The following is a 15,000-nucleotide window of genomic DNA, read 5'->3' on the forward strand; positions in this document are numbered from 1 at the left end:
CCCGGCCTCCGTGGAGCGCGGGATGCACGGTCCCATCGACAAGCCTCTCCCGTTTTTACCGTGGCGTCGCGGTTCACCACGGCAGGCGGGTCGGTCTCCTCCGCATAAAAAGGGGGACCCCCGCTTTTTGTTCCACGAAATCGCACAAGCTTTTTTCGCATCCACGGTTTGCCACCGCACACCAAAATGCCGATCCGGCTGCCTACTTTAGCCAACAGGTGGAGCCAGGCGCGCCGTACTTGCGCGGCACTTCCCACGTCCACCGAAGTCGGTGCCAAGGACCACTTTCGGCGCCGGAGCCGCGTACGAGCCTACTCGAGGCGGAAGAACGAAGCCAGCAAGGGCCTGGCCGCAAGTGCGTTCAATTGTCGGGACGTCCAAGTCCCTCGTTCTTCCGTGCTTCCTCTTTCGGCAAGTCGTTGCGGCACCTTCCCAAAGCGCGCAGACCCGCTAATCGCGACGAGCGCGACGTGGCCGTGCCGCCTTTCCCTCGGCAGCAAGCAAAACGCCTGGCAACGTCGACGCTCCCCTAACCGCGATCTCGCACCGTGTTTCGTGTGGCGAATTCAAAAGCCGGCCGGCGCTGCTGCAACCATTACGGTCGGTACGCATACGCCGCGGAGGGCGGGACGGTCATCGGAGCGTGCGGTTCCTCCATCGAGTACTGCGCACCTCGGCCGTCGCATCGCCGTGCCATGACCGGCCGCGCGTCAACGCGAACCGGTGCCAGCGAGATCCCTCGCCTGCAAGAACCGACCGGCAGCCTCCGTCACCCGAGGACGCGGAGGCGCTTGCCGCGGACGGCGGGACGGTATGCACTGGTGCACAGCGGACCCGTCACATCGCCAGTTCCTTGACCGACCGCCGACGCTTGTGCCGTTCCTCTCGTACTTGGCAGTCGCCGCGCGATTGTCGGGTCTCGTTCTTGCACGCTCGAACGGTCGGGAGGGCACTCGGCTGGCGTTTCGGGAACGCGCAGCCTCGCCTTCTACCGACGTAACCACGACTCGCCGTTCGCGCTCCGCCGCTCCTGTTTACAGTACTAGGCGGTCCCGCAGCGGTCGGGTCGCGCATTTCGAGCGCTTCGAGCCACGGTGCAGTGGCGGGTCGAAAGCCGACCTATGAGTGCGTTGCGCCGTTTGTACCCGCGTCCGCCACCTGGCCGACCGTCCAAGGTCGCGGTGTTGGCGTCCGCTGGGCGCAACAATTTGTCACGGGGTGCCGCTCCACATTCAGGCAGCCCCGTGGGGAAAAGCCGACCCCGCGTCCAAACGGGGTCAGCGGCAGAAAGTGTCGGGCGCAGACGCAGCTGAGGCGCTCACCCTTCACAATCCGTTAATGATCCTTCCGCAGGTTCACCTACGGAAACCTTGTTACGACTTTTACTTCCTCTAAATGATCAAGTTTGGTCATCTTTCCAACAGACCGGCGCAACCGAAAGGCCGCGCCGGACATCGGTCCGAAGACCTCACTAAATCATTCAATCGGTAGTAGCGACGGGCGGTGTGTACAAAGGGCAGGGACGTAATCAACGCGAGCTTATGACTCGCGCTTACTGGGAATTCCTCGTTCAAGGGGAACAATTGCAAGCCCCTATCCCAATCACGAAAGAAGTTCCACGGGTTACCCAGTCTTTTCAGACAGGGATAAAGACACGCTGCTTCCTTCAGTGTAGCGCGCGTGCGGCCCCGGACATCTAAGGGCATCACAGACCTGTTATTGCTCTGTTTCGTGCGGCTAGGAGCCGCTTGTCCCTCTAAGAAGGTTGTAAGGTGCTGGGAACCCCGCACCTATTTAATAGGCTAGAGTCTCGTTCGTTATCGGAATTAACCAGACAAATCGCTCCACCAACTAAGAACGGCCATGCACCACCATCCACCGAATCAAGAAAGAGCTCTCAATCTGTCAATCCTCCCAGTGTCCGGGCCGGGTAAGTTTTCCCGTGTTGAGTCAAATTAAGCCGCAGGCTCCACTCCTGGTGGTGCCCTTCCGTCAATTCCTTTAAGTTTCAGCTTTGCAACCATACTTCCCCCGGAACCCAAATACTTTGGTTTCCCGGAAGCTGCCCGCCGAGTCATTTGAGTAACTCAGGCGGATCGCTGGTTGGCATCGTTTATGGTCAGAACTAGGGCGGTATCTGATCGCCTTCGAACCTCTGACTTTCGTTCTTGATCAATGAAAACATTCTTGGCAAATGCTTTCGCAGTAGTTCGTCTTGCGACGGTCCAAGAATTTCACCTCTAGCGCCGCAATACGAATGCCCCCGTCCGTCCCTCTTAATCATTACCTCGTATTCCAAAAACCAACAGAACAGAAACGAGGTCTTGTTCTATTATTCCATGCAAGTTTATTCAGGCGACTCGCCTGCGTTGAGCACTCTAATTTTTTCAAAGTAAAAGCACCGGCCATCTCGAGGCACACAATGAAGTGCACCAAGAAAGAACCGGCATGATGTTCAGTCCGAGCCGTCGCATCGGGTAGATGCACTACTCGTCTGGAACTGAGATCCAACTACGAGCTTTTTAACCGCAGCAGCTTTAGTATACGCTATTGGAGCTGGAATTACCGCGGCTGCTGGCACCAGACTTGCCCTCCAATTGATCCTCGTTAAAGGATTTAGAGTGTACTCATTTCAATTACGGGGCCTCAAAAGAGTCCCGTATTGTTATTTTTCGTCACTACCTCCCCGTGCCGGGAGTGGGTAATTTGCGCGCCTGCTGCCTTCCTTGGATGTGGTAGCCGTTTCTCAGGCTCCCTCTCCGGAATCGAACCCTGATTCTCCGTTACCCGTAACAACCATGGTAAGCAAGTAACCTACCATCGAAAGTTGATAAGGCAGACACTTGAAAGAAACGTCGCCGGCTCGTGGCCATGCGATCAGCACAAAGTTATCCAGAGTCACCACACAATACGGGCCGAAACCCGATCGATCTTGGTCTAATAAAAGCACCCGTTACCCAAAGGGCTCCAGGCTCACTGCATGTATTAGCTCTAGAATTGCCACAGTTATCCAAGTAGGAAGAAACGATCTAAGGAACCATAACTGATTTAATGAGCCATTCGCGGTTTCGCCTTATTTCGGCATGTACTTAGACATGCATGGCTTAATCTTTGAGACAAGCATATGATTACTGGCAGGATCAACCAGGTAATCGTTCGACTGCGCGTCCGTCCTCGCCTTCGGCGGGCCGGACGCAGTCTGTGTGCGGCGGAGGCCACCTTCAGGCGCCCCAACACGCTTATTTTGCACTCCGAGATGACGGCGTTCGAGCTCGCTACGGCACAACCTTCCCGAAAGACGAGTGGGAGCCGTGCGGCAAGAAGCACGTTCATGCTCGCTCTTTTTCGTTGCATCGACTCGGTCGCGCCGTGCGGGTTGCCCAAGCCCGCTGCACTGTCGGTGGACCGGCCGGAACTAGCAACGGAGCCGAGACTGCAAAGCCGCCAGACGACGGGTCACGCCCGCGTCTTCGGCGCTTTCGCATCTGAATCGCCCGAGGACGACACGGAACACACCTCGATATCGTGGTAAAACGGCACCGTCCGACAACCAGCCCCTAACGCATCAAGCGGATGAGGCTGCAGACGACTGCCGTGGATTCCCCTGGAGCAGACCCGAGGACACGCTTGACGAGGCCGAAGCCCGCCGCATATCAGACACCCGGTCGCTTTCGCGTACGCCGCTCACGAGAACCCCCACATAATAGCAGCGATAAGTACCCAGACCTCCTTGGGCACTAATACGAGCGTACTCGAGAAAATTTCACCGCGGGTGTGCCCCGAAACGTGTGGCACGTTGAGCGTGCCACAAGTCTACGTCGCTCTCAAACCCGCCGAGGTCGTAGAATTTGCGACCCTACTCACGAAATTCCCACCGAGGATACGGCCGCAAACGTACCGCACCTTGGGTAGGCCACGAGTTTGTGCAACACTACGCTGACGGCACAGCACCGAGGTCGTGCGCGCACGCACGGGAAAATTCCGCCGCGGTTTCTGCCGAAAACGTGAGGCACCACGACTCTCCGCAAGTTCGCGTCGACTGCGAAAGACCGAAGTCGTGAACGACGTGTCCGCTACTCGCCGCCGACACGCTGGACACCAAACGTACAACGACTCGACGGCGTCGTAGAGGCCCACGACGCGGTTTTCCTTAACGACGTCTCGGCATGGCACCGACAGGTTAGAACGGCCGACCAACGTTCCCTGTCCGCCGTTCGGCTCAGTCGAAGGGCTCGGCGACTTCGGCAACGCTGCGAAGCCGCACGGTGACGCACGCCATGTCCCCATTTTTTTTTTTTTTTCTTTCTGCGTCTGCCGGGGTGCCCCTATAATAGCAGCGATAAGCACCCAGACCGCCGTGGGTCGCTCGCCCCGGCTGACGTGGTTTTTCGTACTCCTGCGGCGGTCGCCGTCAAGCACGTCCAAATACGCTACTTTCGTGGGCGCATTCACGCTCTTTCGCTTCGCCGGAGTGCCAGCACTCACTCTGCCAAAAACGGCGAACATCCGAGCGGCGGTTCCCACTTTTGCGTCGGCGTCCCGAACTCCGCCCCGGCTGACGCGGTTTACCGTACTCGTGCGACGGTCGCCGGCGAGCACGTGGAAAGACGCCGATATCGTGCCCGAATCGGCTCCGTTCGGCTTCGCCGGAGTGCCAGCACTGGCTCGGCGAAAGACGACGAACATCCGAGCGACGGTTCTCACTATTGCGTACGCGTCGCAAACCCCGCCCCGGCAGACGCACTTTGCCGTACTCGTGCGACGGTCGCCGGCGAGCACGTAGAAAGACGCCGATATCTTGCCGGAATCGGCCCCGTTTGGCTTCGCCGGAGTGCCAGCACTCACTCGGCCACAAACGGCGAACATCCGAGCGGCGGTTCCTACTTAGCCGTCGGCGTCCCGAACTCCGCCCCGGCAGACGCGGTTGCCGAGCTCGTGCGACTAGCGACCGCGAAGCCGTCTCGCGACGCCGCTTTCGTGCGCGGCTCCCACTGCGACCTGGGTCACCCGAGGTCGACGAGCAAGAAAGAATGTCGAAAAAAAATTTTTTTTTTTTTGCGTCTGCCGGGGTGCCCCTATAATAGCAGCGATAAGCACCCAGACCGCCATGGGTCGCTCGCCCCGGCTGACGTGGTTTTTCGTTTTCCTGCGGTGGTCGTCGTCAAGCACGTCCAAACACGCCACTTTCGTGGGCGCATTCGCGCTCTTTCGCTTCGCCGGAGTGCCAGCACTCACTCTGCCAAAAACGGCGAACATCCTAGTGGCGGTTCCCACTTTTGCGTCGGCGTCGCCAACCCCACCCCGGCATACGCGGTTTGCCGTACTCGTGTGGCGGTGGCCGGCGGGCACGTCGAAAGACACCGATATCGTGCGCGAGTCGATGCTTCTTGGTCTCGCAGGAGGGCCGCCACTCACTCCTGCAAAAACGGCAAAGATCCGAGCGGCGCTTCCCACTTTTTCGTCGGCATCGCAAACCTCGCCCCGGCAGACGCGCTTTGCCGTACTCGTGCGACGGTCGCCGGCGAGCACGTCGAAATACGCCGATATCGTGCCCGAATCGGCCCCGTTTCGCTTCGCCGGAGTGCCAGCACTCACTCGGCCAAAAACGGCGAACATCCGAGCAGCGGTACCTGTTGTGTAATACTACCCAAGATAGAGCGCGTGTCGTATATAAGATAAGATGCACATGGAAGTGTCTGGCTCTCTGACGTCACTGTTAAGTTCTTTGTTAGATATAAGACCGCCGCGGGTGTGCGGTGCGATTCTTTTCCGTTGTATTGCTCGTTGAAATAAACATGTGGTGTTGGCTAGTCGGCTCCCAAGTTGTGAAGACATAACAGTGGCGACGAGGATGGGATGATACTCGGGCACGTTAGCCGGGCCTCGGCTGTAGCTCACGTCACGGCACCAGTATTCTAGGAGCGGAAAGCGTCCTGGTGGATTACCACGACATGGCTTCCTTTGGCCGGTTTGAGCCGTTCACGGAAGAGGGAGACGAAGACTTCGACTCATATGCGGAACGCTTTGAACATTACGTCCGGGCGACCCAGGTCAGTGAAGACTTGAAGGTGTCAGTCTTTGTCACCGCCATTGGAAAACAGGCCTACCGCACGTTGAAGAATTTATTGGCCCCGACCAAGCCGGAAGAGAAAACGTACGACGAACTGCTCCAAATACTGAAAGGGCACTATTCCCCGAAGCCTTTGGTGATAGCGGAAAGATTCCGGTTCAACCGTCGGTCGCAGCGGGAAAATGAGTCAGTTGCCGCATTTGCGTTAGAATTAAAAAGGCTGGCTGGATCGTGCGAGTTCGGCCAATTCTTGGATGACGCCCTGCGGGATCGGTTCGTGGCCGGACTGAGAGATGAAACGGCACAAGCAGAGCTGCTTAAGAAGAGTACCCTGACGTTTCAAGCTGCCTATGACCTGGCGAAAAGTGGGGAACTCGCTCGCACAGAAACCAGAAAAATTCACCCCAAAGAACTCGGTGACGTGAACTTGGTGCGGCCACACCACCCCCAACGGTCCACAGGTACGAAAAGGGGCGTGAGCGGTAACGCGGAGCGGCATGCCGAGGCGACGGACTGTTCGCGTTGCGGAGCAGCGCATGACGCCACCACCTGCCCTTTTCGCAAATATCGATGTCGTGCCTGCAAAAAGGTGGGACACCTGGCAAGGGTCTGCAGAACAACGCCACGTTCGGTGCATTCTCTCATCGATGGTACTGGCTTAGAAGACTCTGGTGACTGGGACGATAAAAGTGGTGAGAACGAGGTCTTGCTTAGTCATATTTTTTCATGTCGGAGTAGTCACGGTGGCTACGCTGTGAAAGTTAAGATCGCAGGCAGGAATGTCACGATGCAGGTTGATACCGGAGCCTCTGTGTCTATTGTGCCAGAAAAAATGTACAGACAGTATTGGCCGAATGTACCCCTAGAAAGATGTAGTTTACGGTTAAAAACGTATGGCGGTTCCACACTAGCAGTTGCCGGAAAGTTGACGGTGCATGTAGAGCACGACGGGCAAACCGAGACCTTGCCGTTGATTGTAGTCCGGACGGAAAAAAATTGTGACACTTTGTTGTTGGGCCGCAACTGGCTAGAGGCTTTGAAGCTGAATTGGGCAAGCGTGTGTAATATCAACTTTGATAAAGCAAACACACATGATAGATCAGCCGCACTCATCGAAAAATTTTCGGAAGTGTTTAATCAATCACTAGGACTGATAGCTGACACGTCGGTCAAACTGGTGCTAAAAGACAGCTGTACGCCTGTTTTCTGCAAACATCGGCCTGTGCCATTCGCACTCCGGAACGCGGTAGCGTCGGAGTTGCAGTCGCTAGTGGAATCTGGAGTACTGGTTCCAGTAAAACACAGTGAATGGGCAACGCCTCTAGTAGTTGTCCCCAAGGCAAACAACAAAGTGCGAATATGCGGAGACTACAAAGTGACCCTAAACCGTTGTCTGAGAACTGATTATTACCCTCTGCCAACAATGGAAGATACGTTTGTAGCGCTGCATGGATGCAAGTGGTTTACTGTCCTTGACCTGTCGACAGCGTACCAACAGTTGCAGCTGCACCCCGAGTCGCAACCCTTGGTCACTGTCAACACCCACCTAGGCCTTTTTCAATATACACGTATGCCGTACGGTATAACAAGTGCTCCATCCATTTTCCAAGCGGTAATGGATGATATGCTGAAGGGGTTGGACAGAGTGTCATGTTATCTTGATGATGTGTTAATAGCGGGGGAAACGATGGAAGAGTGTTATGATAGGGTGGAAGCTGTGCTGACAAGGTTCCAGGAACGAGGGGTGAAATTGCGGAAAGAAAAATGCAAGTTTTTTGAGAAGTCTGTGACTTATTTGGGGCACGTGATTGGGGAAAGCGGAATCCGCCCTTCAGAGGACAAGGTGCGTGCTATAAAAGAAGCACCGACTCCAAAGAACAAGAATGAGTTGAGGGCTTACCTAGGCTTGATAAATTTCTATGGGAAGTTCGTACCGAACATGTCAGCACAACTTAAGCCATTGCATGACTTGCTAGCTGTGAATGCCAAGTGGGAATGGACGGAGGTCGCCGAAAAAGCCTTCAAAGCATCCAAGAGCTGGTTGCTGAGCACGTCCGTACTCACCTACTATAACCCTTCAAGGGAGCTAGGGCTCGTTTGTGACGCATCTGCGTATGGTTTAGGCGCAGTCCTTTTTCACAAGGTAGGATCAGAAGAAAGGCCAATCGCTTTTGCCTCTAGAACGCTCACTAAAACAGAGCAGGCGTACGCCCATATCGAAAAAGAAGCACTGGCTGTCGTGTACGGGTTAAAGAAGTTTCACAAGTACCTTTTTGGGCGAAAATTTGTAATATACTCAGACCATCAGCCCTTGGCGGGATTATTGGGAGAGGATAGGCCGATTCCTGCGATGTCAGCGGCACGCGTGCAGCGATGGGCTCTGCAGATTGCTGCGTATGAGTACAAATGGGTTTATCGCAAATCACGCGATATAGGCAATGCAGACGCACTATCGCGCCTGCCGCTTCGGAACTCTGATGACGTGTCGGAGTACATCGGCTTTTCGATGCTAGACGAGCTCCCACTCTCCGCAGAACACATCAGAAGGGAAACGAGAACAGACAGCCTGTTGTCAAAAGTGTTGTTTTACACGCAGAGCGGTTGGCCTTCAAAAGTGTCTGACGATGCACTGGCGCCCTATTTTGTGCGACGCCACGAGCTTTCTGTTGACAGAGAATGTGTGACGTGGGGAAACCGGGTGATAGTACCATTGTCTCTCCGCGACAAAGTGCTATCACTGTTGCACGAGGGCCATCCTGGAATGGCACGTATGAAAATGCTGTCTAGAAGCCACGTATGGTGGCCTCGCCTTACGCCGGATGTTGAGCAAAAAGTTAAAGAATGTGTAACATGCCAGTTGACGCAAAATGCGGCGCCCAAGGTTCCGGTGATGTCATGGGGAGTGGCGGGGCGCCGGTGGGAGCGTGTGCACTTAGATTTTGCGCATCGAGACCAGCATTGGTTCCTAGTACTTATTGATTCGTACTCCAAGTGGGTTGAAGTGTTTCTGATGAGGTCAACTAATAGCGAAAAGACAATAGAGAAATTGCGCACCGTATTTGCCGCGTACGGATTACCGGAAGAAGTGGTAACAGACAATGGGCCCCAATTTACTTCGGAACTTTTCGAGACGTTCATGAGTCGTAATGGCATCCGGCACACTAAATCGCCGCCTTATCACCCGGCATCGAATGGCAGCGCAGAGCGTTGTGTACAGACGTTAAAGAAAAATCTTCTTAAGCAGGTCATGGACGAGCAGAAGAATGGGCGGATGAAGTCTCTCCAGCAGCGGATCGACCAATTCCTATTCAATTATAGGAACACGCCAACAGGTGTTACTGAAGAGACGCCGGCCCAGCTGTTCTTATCGTGGAAACCTAGAACCAGGTTGAGCTTTCTCCATCCAGATATCGAGCAAAGGATGAAAGAAAAGCTAGAGCGAACAAGGCAGGCAGCCAATCGGCGACGTGGAGCTTGGAGAGACTTCGAGGAAGGGGAAGACGTCCTCGTACAAGGACTGCGCCCCGGGGAAGGAGAGTGGTTGAGCGGTAAGGTAAAAAAACGCGAGAGTTTAAGCACTTATGTGATAGGGATAGGGAACGAGGAGAGGTACGTGCATGTTGATCATATGAGACCACGAACATTCCAGGAGTGTTTCCTGCCTTCGGTTCAGGTGCCGTCTGCAAACTACGAACTTCCCGCATGCACCCAAGACGTTGTGCCTCGCAGGTCTTTAGGTGCCCCTGTACCCATCGAGGGCGCACGAGAGACGGCCGACCCCGATCAAGTCGAGGAGCAGGCAGAAGATACAAACAAAGAACCGGTCAACCTACCGGGCCCTTCATCTGCTGGTGGGGACTGCGGCGGGGGCGAGACTCAATCTTCCCCACCGGAACTTCCGGAACTTCGACGCAGCACCCGGCAAAGACGACCGCCGGATCGGTACTAAAAAAAAAAAAAAAAAAAAAAACACTTGGGGGGGGGGAAGGAGTGTTGTGTAATACTACCCAAGATAGAGCGCGTGTCGTATATAAGATAAGATGCACATGGAAGTGTCTGGCTCTCTGACGTCACTGTTAAGTTCTTTGTTAGATATAAGACCGCCGCGGGTGTGCGGTGCGATTCTTTTCCGTTGTATTGCTCGTTGAAATAAACATGTGGTGTTGGCTAGTCGGCTCCCAAGTTGTGAAGACATAACATCCGAGCAGCGGTACCCACTTAGCCGTCGGCATCCCGAACTCCGCGCCGGCTGACGCGGTTGCCGAGCTCGTGCGACTAGCGACCGCGAACGCGTCTCGCGACGCCGCTTTCGTGCGCGGCTCCCATTGCGACCTGGGTTACCCGAGCTCGACCAGCAAAAAAGAAGGTCGAAAAAAAATTTTTTTTTTCTGCGTCTGCCGGGGTGCCCCTATAATAGCAGCGATAAGCACCCAGACCGCCGTGGGTCGCTCGCCCCGGCTGACGTGGTTTTTCGTACTCCTGCAGCGGTCGCCGTCAAGCACGTCCAAATACGCCACTTTCGTGGGCGCTTTCGCGCTCTTTCGCGTCGCCGGTGTGCCAGCACTCACTCTGCCAAAAACGGCGAACATCCTAGTGGCGGTTCCCACTTTTGCGTCGGCGTCGCCAACCCCGCCCCGGCATACGCGGTTTGCCGTACTCGTGCGGCGGTGGCCGGCGGGCACGTCGAAAGACACCGATATCGTGCGCGAGTCGATGCTTCTTGGTCTCGCAGGAGGGCCGCCACTCACTCCTGCAAAAACGGCGAAGATCCGAGCGGCGCTTCCCACTTTTTCGTCGGCATCGCAAACCTCGCCCCGGCAGACGCGCTTTGCCGTACTCGTGCGACGGTCGCCGGCGAGCACGTCGAAATACGCCGATATCGTGCCCGAATCGGCCCCGTTTCGCTTCGCCGGAGTGCCAGCACTCACTCGGCCAAAAACGGCGAACATCCGAGCAGCGGTACCCACTTAGCCGTCGGCATCCCGAACTCCGCGCCGGCTGACGCGGTTGCCGAGCTCGTGCGACTAGCGACCGCGAACGCGTCTCGCGACGCCGCTTTCGTGCGCGGCTCCCATTGCGACCTGGGTTACCCGAGCTCGACCAGCAAAAAAGAAGGTCGAAAAAAAATTTTTTTTTCTGCGTCTCCCGGGGTGCCCCTATAATAGCAGCGATAAGCACCCAGACCGCCGTGGGTCGCTCGCCCCGGCTGACGTGGTTTTTCGTACTCCTGCAGCGGTCGCCGTCAAGCACGTCCAAATACGCCACTTTCGTGGGCGCTTTCGCGCTCTTTCGCGTCGCCGGTGTGCCAGCACTCACTCTGCCAAAAACGGCCAACATCCGAGCGGCGGTTCCCACTTTTGCGTCGGCGTCGTAAACCCCGCCCCGGCAGACGCGGTTTGCCCTACTCGTGCGACGGTCGCCGGCGAGCGCGTCGAAAGACGCCGATATCGTGCGCTAATTGGCGCTCCTTGGCTTCTCCGGAGTGCCGCCACTCACTCCTCCAAAAACGGCGAAGATCCGAGCGGCGTTCTCCACTTTCGCATCGGCGTCCCGAACTCCGCCCGGGCTGACGCGGTTTACCGTACTCGTGCGACGGTCGCCGCCGGGCACGTCGAAAGACGCCGATATCGTGCCGTAATCGGCCCCGTTTGGCTTCGCCCGAGTGCCAGCACTCACTCGGCCAAAAACGGCGAACATCCGAGCAGCGTTTCCCACTTTCGCATCGGCGTCCCGAAGCCCGCCCCGGCAGACGCGGTTTGCCCTACTCGAGCGACGGTCGCCGGCGATCACGTCGAAAGGCGCCGAATTCGTGCACGAATCGATGCTTCTTGGTCTCGCAGGAGGGCCGCCACTCACTCCTGCAAAAACGGCGAAGATCCGAGTTGCGCTTCCCACTTTTTCGTCGGCGTCCCGAACTACGCCCCGGCTGACGCGGTTTACCGTACTCGTGCGACGGTCGCCGGCGGGCACTTCAAAATACGCCGATTTCGTGGGCGCATTCACGCTGTTTCGCTTCCCCGGAGTGCCAACACTCACTCTGCCGAAAGCGGCGATCATCCGAGCGGCGGTTCCCACTTTTGCGTCGGCTTCGCAAACGGCGCCCCGGCAGACGCGCTCGTGCGACGTACTCGTGCGACGGTCGCCGGCGAGCACGTCGAAAGACGCCGATATCGTGCTCGAATCGACCCCGTTTCGCTTCGCCGGAGTGCTGCCAGTCACGGCGCAGAAAACGGCGAACAAGTGTTTTTTTTTTTTCCTAGAATTTGTGTTATAGAAGGCACATTTGATATCGGACGATAATTTTCAACTTTATCACGCGCACCGATTTTCGTGTAGAGGTTTGCAAGTTTATGGGAATTTCTCCACTTGGAATAATGCGATTTAGTAGTACTACGAGAACTTCATGGATGTACTCAAGGGTACGGGGCAAGTCAGTTACGTCAACACCTGCAGATTTTTTACACTTCAAACTGAAAATTGTTGGTTGTGAGTCCTCGTGTGATATTAAAGGCCGATTCGCTAACACATAGAACAAAGAAAGAAAGGAAGAAAAAACGCCCGCGCTCGCTCAAGAAACCTGGGTTCGCAACAAGTGGCAACAACAAGCAACCGAGCGAGTGCGCCAAAACCCGTGGCGGCCGAACAAACGCGAAGTCCCAACCGCGTCAGCCGGGGCGGCACGGGACAGGAAAAATCACTTCAGCCGGGGCGGCGGGGCACCGAATAAACCTCGTCACCTCGTCGCAGGATAAAAGAGGAAACAAAAAGTCTAAACAGCGTCTGCTGGAGCGAATGCGTAATAAAACAACAACAACAACAAAAAAAAACACCCGCGCTCAAGAAGTCTGCAATCCTCACAAAAGGCGACTGTGACCGAGCAGCGTCAGCCGGGGCCGTGCGGAAACGGAAAAACCGCGACTACCGGGGCGTCGAGGCACCGAAAAATCCACTTCAGCCGCGGCGAAAAAAAAAAACAAAAAGAAAGACGGAGGGGGGGGGGGGAACCACGTCTGCCGGGGCGAAGGAAAAAAAAAACGCGTCTGCCGGGGCAAGCCCGGGTGCGGCACCACCGGGAAAACTGTGGCAAACAGACATGGCGATCGAGTGAGTGGGCCGCCAGCCAGGCACAGCCGAAAAGTGCAAAGTCCGAACCGTGTCAGCCGGGGCGACGCAAAAACTGCGTCAGCCGGGGCGGCGCGAAAACCGCGTCAGCCGGGGCGGCACGAAACCGCGTCAGCCGGGGCGGCGCGAAAACTGCGTCAGCCGGGGCGGCGCGAAAACCTCGTCAGCCGGGGCGAGCGAAAAGGGGGGGGGGGGAACCACGTCTGCCGGGGCGAAAGAAAAAAAAACGCGTCTGCCGGGGCGAGCCCGGGTGCGGCACCACCGGGAAGACTGTGGCAAACAGACATGGCGATCGAGTGAGTGGGCCGCCAGCCAGGCTCAGCCCAAAAAGTGCTAAGTCCGAACTGCGTCAGCCGGGGCGGCAAAAACCGCGTCAGCCGGGGCGGCGCGAAAACCGCGTCTGCCGGGGCGGCGCGAAAACTGCGTCAGCCGGGGCGAGCCCGGGTGCGGCACCACCGGGAAAACTGTGGCTAACAGACATGGCGATCGAGTGAGTGGGCCACCAGCCAGGCTCAGCCAAAAAGTGCCAAGTCCGAACTGCGTCAGCCGGGGCGGCAAAAACCGCGTCAGCCGGGGCGGCGCAAAAAAACCGCGTCTGCCGGGGCGGCACGAAACCGCGTCAGCCGGGGCGGCGCGAAAACTGCGTCAGCCGGGGCGAAAGAAAAAAAAAACGCGTCTGCCGGGGCGAGCCCGGGTGCGGCACCACCGCGAAAACTGTGGCAAACAGACATGGCGATCGAGTGAGTGGGCCGCCAGCCAGGCACAGCCGAAAAGTGCTAAGTCCGAACTGCGTCTGCCGGGGCGGCACGAAACCGCGTCAGCCGGGGCGGCGCGAAAACCGCGTCTGCCGGGGCGGCACGAAACCGCGTCAGCCGGGGCGGCGCGAAAACTGCGTCAGCCGGGGCGAGCCCGGGTGCGGCACCACCGGGAAAACTGTGGCAAACAGACATGGCGATCGAGTGAGTGGGCCGCCAGCCAGGCACAGCCGAAAAGTGCTAAGTCCGAACTGCGTCTGCCGGGGCGGCACGGAACCGCGTCAGCCGGGGCGGCGCGAAAACCGCGTCTGCCGGGGCGGCACGAAACCGCGTCAGCCGGGGCGGCGCGAAAACTGCGTCAGCCGGGGCGAGCCCGGGTGCGGCACCACCGGGAAAACTGTGGCAAACAGACATGGCGATCGAGTGAGTGGGCCGCCAGCCAGGCACAGCCGAAAAGTGCTAAGTCCGAACTGCGTCAGCCGGGGCGGCAAAAACCGCGTCAGCCGGGGCGGCGCAAAAAACCGCGTCTGCCGGGGCGGCACGAAACCGCGTCAGCCGGGGCGGCGCGAAAACTGCGTCAGCCGGGGCGAAAGAAAAAAAAAACGCGTCTGCCGGGGCGAGCCCGGGTGCGGCACCACCGGGAAAACTGTGGCAAACAGACATGGCGATCGAGTGAGTGGGCCGCCAGCCAGGCACAGCCGAAAAGTGCTAAGTCCGAACTGCGTCTGCCGGGGCGGCACGAAACCGCGTCAGCCGGGGCGGCGCGAAAACCGCGTCTGCCGGGGCGGCACGAAACCGCGTCAGCCGGGGCGGCGCGAAAACTGCGTCAGCCGGGGCGAGCCCGGGTGCGGCACCACCGGGAAAACTGTGGCAAACAGACATGGCGATTGAGTGAGTGGGCCGCCAGCCAGGCACAGCCGAAAAGTGCTAAGTCCGAACTGCGTCTGCCGGGGCGGCACGAAACCGCGTCAGCCGGGGCGGCGCGAAAACCGCGTCTGCCGGGGCGGCACGAAACCGCGTCAGCCGGGGCGGCGCGAAAACTGCGTCAGCCGG

General features: G+C 57.6%; 1 non-coding gene across 1 annotated transcript; it reads right to left on the minus strand.

The window, feature by feature from the left end:
• Window positions 1-1,336: 1,336 nt before the first annotated feature.
• LOC142790695 (small subunit ribosomal RNA) lies at window positions 1,337-3,151 on the minus strand. The gene has a single exon (XR_012889708.1). It is a non-coding gene; the product is annotated as a small subunit ribosomal RNA (ribosomal RNA).
• Window positions 3,152-15,000: the final 11,849 nt, after the last annotated feature.

The sequence above is a fragment of the Rhipicephalus microplus genome, unplaced genomic scaffold, assembly GCF_043290135.1.
Source record: "Rhipicephalus microplus isolate Deutch F79 unplaced genomic scaffold, USDA_Rmic scaffold_117, whole genome shotgun sequence".
NCBI classification, from domain to species: Eukaryota; Metazoa; Arthropoda; class Arachnida; order Ixodida; family Ixodidae; genus Rhipicephalus; species Rhipicephalus microplus.